Raw genomic sequence first — 6000 nt, 5'->3', positions numbered from 1 at the left:
TCCATGTTGATTCTGAAACCCATCCTTACAGTAGCTGTATCCTCTTAACACTTGAAGAATTCTAAGATATTTTATTTGCCGCACGGTAGCTACTACAGTTTACAATAGTGTATATATGGAACTTTAATAGATGAAAATGGTGGCATTCTACATCAGTAGAGGAAAGAGAGATGGTTTAATATCATCTTTGGCCACCCATTTGGATGCACTAAAGTGAGAGCCCTATGCACAAAAAAAACTCTAGATGGATTAAGGACTAAACAAAAGTAAAACCCTATATATAGTGAAATAAAATATGGGTGAATGTTTTTATAATGAACGTGGAAGAAGCTACTCTGAGCATGTCATAAAACCAAAAAGTCATAAATGAAAATGCTGATAAATGTGTTGCATAAAAATATAAAGCTTTCATACAGCAAAATATTATAAATGAGAAGATTAATGACAGATTAGGTAATGCATTTTAAATTTTTTTTATTGATTATGGTATCACACAATTGTCCTCATCCCTCCATTCCCATCCCAAACCCCTCCCCACATATACCCCCCCCCCCCTGTTGTCCATGGTCACTGGCTAGGACCATATGCATGCACACAAGTCCTTTGGTTGATCTCTCCCCCTTACCCCCACCCTCCCCTACTTTCCCTCTGAGGTTTGAGAGTCTGATCGCTGCTTCTCTTTCTCTAGGTCTGTTTTTTCATCAGTTTATGTTGTTCATTTTTTCCTCTAGATGTGTGAGATCATGTGATCCAAGAAATACCCTAAAAATATATGACATCTCCAAGATTCTGATTGGTCACAATCTCTAGAAAGCTTATAAAAGGAGGTTAATGAGATGAGCCACAAGCCCCACTGCTGCATTAGTCCTAAGAAATACCCCCTGTTCCCTTGCGTACCCAGTATATTACTCGCTGCCCCTATTGTGTAGCCGCAGCCCTGATTCCTCATGAATACCAGGGTCAATTACTCCTGCTGGTATGGGAACCCCTGTCTGTGAGGTAAGAAAGGAGAGAATGCTAACTGAATAAGCATCTCTTTCTTGATCATGCCTGGTGCCTCCCTTTTCTTAGATCCTCTCTCCTAACCTCTCGAGAGGATCAATTTCTACTCATGTCGCTGTGTGGAACTGAAGAGACAATTGTAAACTGTAGGATCAAACCACTGTTAAAATTGTCTTATTCAACAGTTTTGCAAAAAATTTAGCAGGCCACTTGTGCTCCCATTTCCAAAGTGAACCAAAGCCACCAATTCCTGGTTGTTTTGAAGGATTCCTAGTGTAAATCCAATTGCTTCTTGGCTATGTTTTGTTCTGGTCTTTCCTTAATCCTTCCTTGTACTATGAGAAATTATTTGATCTGAATATTCAAATTTGATTATTATTATTATTATTATTATTATTATTATTAGAGGCCCCGTGCACGAATTCGTGCATGGGTGGGGTCCAGCCAGCCTGCCCCTATGGGAGCTGACTGGGCAAGGCCAGGGGGGGTGGGGGGTGGGGAAAGAAGGGCTGTGGGAAGTTGGCCAGCAGATCCTGCTCCTGATGGAGGTTGGTGGGGATCATTCAAGGGGAGGGGCCTCCCCTTGATCCAGCCGGTTGGGCAGCCATAGTGCACATCATAGTGACTGGTTGTCCAGCCGTTCCAGTCATTCCGGTTGTTCTGGTGCTCTAGTCACTTGGCTTTTATATATATACTAGGGGCCTGGTGCATAAAATTTGTGCACTGGGGGTGGGTGGTCCCTAAGCCCAACCTGCCCCCTCTCACATACTGGGAGCTCTCTGGGGATGTCCTACTGATGGCTGCACGGGGAGCAGACCTAAGCCGCAGCCTGGCCTCCCTTTGTGGGAGGTAACCGGGCTGATCAGGGGAAGGCGCCAGCCCCATCACCCTGCTGCTGTAGCCACTGCCAGTCACTGCAGCCGCCAAGGTGTTTTCATCAACACAGACTCCAGTCCCTTCACCATGAAAAAATGACAACTTTCTTTAGGCATTTTCAAGATGTGCCTTTCATAGGATATGCATTTCTTTTTCTTTTAAAAAAATATTTTATTGATTTTTCACAAAGGAAGAGAGAGGAATAGAGAGTTAGAAACATCAATGAGAGAAAAACATCAATCAGCTGCCTCTTGCACATCCCCCACTGGGGATGTGCCCAAAACCAAGGTACATGCCCTTGGGCAGAATCGAACCTGGGACCCTTCAGTCCGCAGGCCGAAGCTCTATCCACTGAGCCAAACCGGTTTCAGTGGATATGCATTTCTTTCTTTCTTTCTTTCTTTCTTTCTTTCTTTCTTTCTTTCTTTCTTTCTTTTTTTTTTTTTCTCTCCCTCACCTGAGGATATGTTTCTATTGACTTTTAGAGAATGTGGAAGAGGAAGGGAAAGAGAGAGAAACATCAAAGTGAGTGGAACACTTTGATTGGTTGCCTCCTGCATGAGCCCTGACCTGGGCCCCAGCCAGGAGCCTGCAACTTAGGTACATGCTCTTAATCAGAATCGAATGCAGATCCTGTGGTCGGCAGGCTGAGGCATTATCCACTGAGTCAAACCGGCTAGGGCAGGATATGACATTTCTTAGCCCTCCAGCAGGGGACCTTCATTTTTTTTCTCCAGAAGTGAGATGGCAAAACCCTAGATCACCTTTTTGGATTCTTATTACCCAAGTTACTAAGAATAGTACCAGTGGCATACAGGGAGCTTAATCAATGTGCAGTCAGAAAAGGTGTTTTCTCTATAGTTCACACCAATCGCGGGCTGGGCCCTGTCCAGGCCTAAAGCCTCTGGCTGAAGCTTTAGGCCTGGCCAGGGGCCCTCCAGCTCCCTGTGATTGATCGATTGATCGCAAGCTCCACTCCTGCCCATTGCCCAGTAGCCTTGGGCAGGAGCGGACCCCTAGCTCCTTGCGATCAATCACAGGCTCCACTCCTGCCACCTCGTTCTGATCGCAGGCTTGGCCCTGTCCAGGAGCCCCCTGGCTCAGACCCTTCCCAGGCTTCTCTGGGCCCATGGGGCCTTACCTCACAGTGACCTGAGTGCCAGGATGTTCCTGGGACACAGGTGCTGGGTGCCTATGTATGCAAATTGACCACCATATTTTGGGTTAATTTGCATACTCACTCTGATTGGCTATTGGTGTAGTGAAGGTATGGTCAATTTACATGCTTGTCTATTATTAGGTAAGATATAGATTATTATTTTATCTCAAATAAAAAATTTTATATTGTTTTATTTGTCCACATTCATTTTGATCTTTCCTTCAGGACTTTCAATTTCTTATCATGGTAAGAACACTTAACATGAGATCTATCTTTTTAACAAATTTTGAAGGGCACAATACCTTATTACCTATAGAAACTAGGATGTATGGCAGATCTCTAGTACATATTCATGTGGCATAACTGAAACTATACCAGTTGGACAGAAATTCCCCATTGCTCTCTCAGTCTCCCTCTATATAAGCTCTGCTGGATCAATGCTTCATTTCTAATTTTTAAAATTTTATTTTGGTTATATCACTTCTTTTTTTTAAGCAGGCTTAAGTCATCACTTTATTTTTCTTGTATAAAATTATGTGGTGGCCACAGCTGGAGCCTGGGTCCTCTGCACAGAAACTCTGGTGTCGGTCTTATGGTCGGTCACTGACCATAAGATGGTCAGTGAATTCCTGATAAACTTGGTGAAAGCAGTCTCTTTCAAAGATCCGGGGTGAGATAGTTTAGGTCTTAGAGGTGGCATCAAAGGTGGCTGTTAGCGAGTGGGAATTTTTGAGCATGCTTCCAGAGAAGCCGTGACTATGCCCCAGATAGAGTTGTCAGTGCTGACACCAGGCCTGGCCTTGAGATAAGGTCTCATGGCCCCTTCCCAGCATGTAGGCCTTCTTTCACAGATCACTGTCAGCTTTCTGAAGAACAGGATGACCCTGTGAATAACATGGTCGTCAATGGCACAACTATGACGTTGCCTGGGAAAAACTGTTTTGTCTTGGGTTGCTTGCTCTGCAAGAACAGAATGTGGTTAATGGGCTTAAAAGCAGTCCTACACAAAGGGTCGCTGCTGCTCTCTGGGCTCCCTGCGTGGAGAAAGGCAGAGCAGTCGCCGGTTGGCTGACTGGCAGGCCGGCAGGCTAATAAAGGCTCCCTAAATTTTAATTTGGTCTGGGCTCCAGTGCTCATTCACTTGCCTTGGAGAAGTTGCCCAGGATGGCAGTGCATCCCCTGGCCGAGGTGTAGCAGTCATCAATACCAGCCATCATCAGCAACTTCTTAGGCATGGGGGCCGAGACAATGCCCGAACACCTGGGGGCAGGGAGGAGACGCACCAGTACAGAGCCACAGTGGCCAGTCACCCTGCAAGGAACGGCCAGTCACCGTGCAAGGAACTGTGTAGGGCTTGCTGATCTTGTTTCCCCAGGTAGCCTCGCCACAGGGGCACAATAGAGAGCTTGGCCAGGATGATGGCTCCGCGGATGGCAGTGGCTACTTCCTTTGAGCACTTAACACCCAAACCAACAGGTCCATTGTAGTCCCTGATGGCGACAAATGCCTTGAACCGGGTCCTCTGGCCAGCACGGGTCTGCTTTTGCACAGGCATGATCTTTAATACCTCATCCTTGAGGGATGCCCCCAAGAAGAAGTCAATGATCTCAGATTCCTTGATGGGCAAGGAGAATAGATAGATTTCCTCTAGGGATTTATCTTCATGTCCTTGACCAGGCGGCCCAGCTTGGTGACAGGGATCCACTCCTTGTCCTCAGCCTTGCCTCCACGAGCTCCATGGCCTTGGCCCCTGCCCCAACCCCAGCCACTACCCAGTCCGCAGATGCCGCTGCCAAATCCTCCTCGGAAGCCGCCACAACCTCCTATTCCGGGGGTCCCCGGGGCCTCCGGGCCCTCCCGCAGCACTGGAGTCATTCGCCATTTGGTATTTCGTCGGAAAAGAAGCTGGTTATATCACTTCTTATTGTGAGTTCAATTTAATACGGTTTTCTAACTCAGTCATTTATGTATTTTTTAAAATATGTGTTTATTGATTTCAGAGAGGAAGGGTGAGGGAGATAGAGATAGAAACATCGATGATGAGAGAATCATTGATTGGCTGCCTCCTGCACGCCCCACATTGGGGATCGAGCCCGCAACCTGGGCATGTGCCCTGACCTCCTGGTTCATAGTTTGATGCTCAACCACTGAGCCACACTGACTGGGCAGTGCCTCTCTTTTTAAAAATATCATCATTTACACTTTTATTTCAAGTGTAAAACACAACTCTCAAAGGCCATTTGTTTATATGTGTCAATGGTTATTTAACTGTTTAGGAAATCTGCAGTAAGACAAAAAAAGCTAGTTCCAATAACATTTGAGAAATAGAGATGTATATATAGACAATGGGAAAATAATGCCAAAACCAGATTATTAAATTACACTATTTCAGATTTAGTCAAAGATAGCTTGAGTAGTGATTGCCTTTTATAATGCACTTTGTGACACAAAGCTCCCTGAATATCCTCTAACAAAACTCTTACTGTGAATCGATGAAATACTCTGTAGCATTTCCCTTTGGAACACGTAAAAAAAACTAATAAATTAGACATGAGTGTTTAACCTTTTACAGAAATAAAACCATATCACCTTTGGGGTTAACTTCTCTACCAGGCTATAAAGCAAAACAAGTTATTGATTCCTGTAAATTAACCTTTAACCTTAAGAGAATCTTATAGGACCATAAACCATTTGCACTTTGATCAGCTGTGGACTGTGATTGTGCAGGGTGGGGCAAAGGGAAGTTTATAGTTGTGAGTACACAAAACACAGAGTTTATTCTTATTCTAGTGACCCGGTGCACAAAATTCATGCACATTAAAAGGGGATTAATTAGAGGAAATAATTTAATATTGCTATTTGCCCTTTCTCTATAATAGAAGTGTCAGAGATGAAAGAAGATTAGTAAAATGTATATGAAAACCTTCCTCCTGTCAGAGTCTGGGGCTCACCACAGGACCCAG

The 6000-nt window shown here is 44.8% G+C and overlaps 1 pseudogene across 1 annotated transcript; it reads right to left on the bottom strand.

Moving 5' to 3' along the window:
* Nucleotides 1-3498: 3498 nt before the first annotated feature.
* On the bottom strand, nucleotides 3499-4922 carry LOC311615721 (small ribosomal subunit protein uS5-like; annotated as a pseudogene). Its single transcript has 2 exons — nucleotides 4179-4922; nucleotides 3499-3746 (listed from the first exon to the last, which is right to left on the bottom strand). The product of its transcript is annotated as a small ribosomal subunit protein uS5-like (transcript).
* Between the last annotated feature and the right edge of the window lie 1078 nt (nucleotides 4923-6000).

Source organism: Pipistrellus hanaki (assembly GCF_964339955.1).
Source record: "Pipistrellus hanaki genome assembly, chromosome: X".
NCBI classification, from domain to species: Eukaryota; Metazoa; Chordata; class Mammalia; order Chiroptera; family Vespertilionidae; genus Pipistrellus; species Pipistrellus hanaki.
This window is presented reverse-complemented; position numbering and strand designations above follow the sequence as displayed.